Below are 3179 nucleotides of genomic sequence, written 5' to 3'. Positions count from 1 at the left end.
TCTTGTCCATAGAACCAGGAGGCAGCTAGGGATGACTGCAGTCTTTTGTTCCGTTGCTTCGCTATGAAGAGATAGGGAAATTGCATGAAGTTCTAAGTAGCTCCGGTGTGTGATTAGATAGTTCTATAAAGCTCAGTTTTGCATACAAGGTTTGCCTCTTGAATTGTCCTCTGAACATTCATCAGCTTCATCTTTCCACAACAAATGGCCGCCTGTTTGGGACAGAGGTTTGTGAAGGCCTTGCCACGTCGAATTCACAAGTAGGGCAGCTGGAGAAATTCGAGGCAGACTAAAATGAATTCAGATTTCTAAGAATCTGACCAGCGTAATCTGCTGCAGACCAGCATCCCCAGGCCATGCAAAATCCACAGACTTCTGGATTTTTATTTTTATTTTCCTTTTCCCAAATTTACGCAAATTCATTCGCAGGAAAATGCAGACGTTTCTGCTGAGACAAATGCCATGCTGGAAAATATACATGGGGAAAAGTCAAATGGAATGGGGGACAGTATGGCAGATGTTACATACTAGCATAAATGATGTAAATTGTGAATGTTCTGATGGAATTATTTGCTTTTCTCCCCTGCGCAACAGGAAAAAATCAAATCTGTCTGTTAACCGACACCAGAACAAACACCACCACACAATCCACAAAACGTACATGGGAAGGATTTCACACAATCCAGACATTACTATTCACAAGTATATGTTCTTCCCATTCCATCGCTGCCCTTCCCTGTCAGTAATGTCGAATGCAGGATACTTCAAGAAGGGAATTGAGTCTACCCCTAGCACTACTGCATGCAGTACACAGCACAGATTGAAGTACCAGTATTTTGGTGCCTGAGTATGCCTTGTTTACATATGGTATAGCCATTATATGTGCATCATATGGTTCTTATTGTTTTTAATAAAATCCTTGTATCGCTTACCCAGAAAAGGGATCTACTAAATATACAGGACTTCTGCCTTTCTTTCCTTCTTTTGGGACATTCACAGCTGTGTATAATCAATGGAACGTTCTTTTGGCATGCACCATAAGGTTAGCAAAGACCTCGACATGCTGCTGAATTTATGAGTAATTGCATTGTTTGAAATGTGCATCATTTTGATTTCTACAGGTGTTTGGAAGAAAAAAGGATGGCGAATAATATTGGATTTTATTTTATTTATTTATTTTAGAAAAGACATTCATGAAAACTAAAGGTTGTTTGTGTAACATTAGGCTCTCCAGATAGAAGAGAAAAGGGAAAAAATTCAACATCTTAAAATATTGCAAGATTAATGAATAGAGGGGCTTTGGCAAGCAGCAAGTATGTTTTCACTTTTTTTAAAAAAAAAGAAAAGTCTGTACTTTCGCCTCAAAATAAGTAATGAATATGTAGAGTGAAGATGGGGAAGGGGAAAGAATTAAATAAAACGTCAACTTCTAAAATTCACTTGTTTGGGGGGGGGTTGTTCTTTAAAAAGATAATTAACTTCTTCAACAGCCCCCAAAGACAGAATATTAAGTTGATAAAATCTTGAAAGCAAAAGCAAAATGCCACACTACCAGTGAAAGAAAAAGAGGCTTCACATCCCGGAATACAACCAATTTCTTTCAAATGAGGAGGAAAGCCCTACAGAGAGAAATAAAAGTGAGGAATGGTGAATTCTGTAACACTTGCCAGACCAATGAGCTTCATCAATTAATCACAGCAAAATAATCACCACCTACATTAAAGAATAATACATGAAAAGGACAGGGCATAGATTTAACTTATTCAGAAAGGGTTGGCTCCCTAATCCCTCTGAGTCTTGACATGTTAACTGGGTAGCGACTAATTAGATGTCAAAAATTCATAAGCACTCTTTAATATTGCATATATCTGCAGCAGACATTTCAATATGAGAGCTGTATACACAGAGAAGTCACTATAGCATTAAAACGCAGCAGGGTGGGAGGAATAAAAGGAAAACAATAAAAACAATGGCCCTTAAAACCCCCAGAGAATACCTCCTTTGGATATGTGTGCTTTCTTATTCAGAAAAGGTATCACCCTAATAAGAATTATAGGCAAAAAGGAAGAAGTAAAAAGAGAGAGAGAGAGAGAGAGAAAGAAAAAAGAAAAGATCTCCCTGTTCCATGCTGTGTGGACGAAAAGAGGGAGAAAAGACTGACTTATCAAAGGAACTGCCAGGTAAATAGGAATTTACTATGCATGCACAATGAATATTACACAGTGCCTTGACACAGGGCGATAATGAAAGACATGCTATTGTGGTATCCATCGGGGGATTTCTCTCTCTCCCCCCCCCCCCCCGCCTTCGTTCTTCCTTCCCTTGTCTCTCTTGAGCAAAGAAGCGGTGATGATCCTTGGCAGCCGCCTCCTGTTTCAAGCCATTTCACATCATACAGGAAGAACCTCAAGTTCAGTGTATTAAGTAACTGAGTTAGTTTTCTCTGGCGTTGGCGATCTATACAGTGCTGGTGCATAAGCAATATATTTCAAATAGAGGATGCTCTAATTTGTATGGATTATTTTTTTAAAAAGCCTTTTATTAAAACAATAACAAAATCTGCCTGAAAAAGAATGACAGGCGCGTGATTTATATGAGAAGGCTGCCACATTGCAAAGAATGCATCCTATCATGCACTATTTTACTTCTCAAATCCTTTAATTTGTTGCTCTCAGGAATGACAGTTGGCTCTCTGGTGAACAATAAAGAATTTCCATTTTCTCTTTTGACTCAAAGCATCTATTGTATGGGAGAGGTTTTATGTACATGCATGTGCACACACACTTCTACCTTTGCGAAAACAAAGTTTAAATTTGGAATTCTGTTAAGAGGTTTCCCATTCTCCGGATACCAAGAATAAACACATAACGTGGGGAAAGTGATTTATGATCCTTGCAGCCTAACCACAACATTTTTTTTTCCTAAGAAGGAATGATCTGTTAACTTCTATAGGACATACGTCTAAGGCAGCAGGGTTAGGATTATGGCCTTAATTAAGATTGCATAAATGTAGTGTTATGACAAATTGAACATGCCCCCTTTTAAAATGTTGCATCTTGAAGATAATATCTTGAAATTGACCCCCATGCGAAAATGCTGTTTGTTACATTTCAGTGGAGTACCATCTTATAGAGACAATGGAGCACTAATTGTATAGCATTGGTGTATGTGTAATAATG

This window comes from Elgaria multicarinata, chromosome 2 (genome assembly GCF_023053635.1).
Source record: "Elgaria multicarinata webbii isolate HBS135686 ecotype San Diego chromosome 2, rElgMul1.1.pri, whole genome shotgun sequence".
Classification (NCBI taxonomy): domain Eukaryota; kingdom Metazoa; phylum Chordata; class Lepidosauria; order Squamata; family Anguidae; genus Elgaria; species Elgaria multicarinata.
This window is presented reverse-complemented; position numbering follows the sequence as displayed.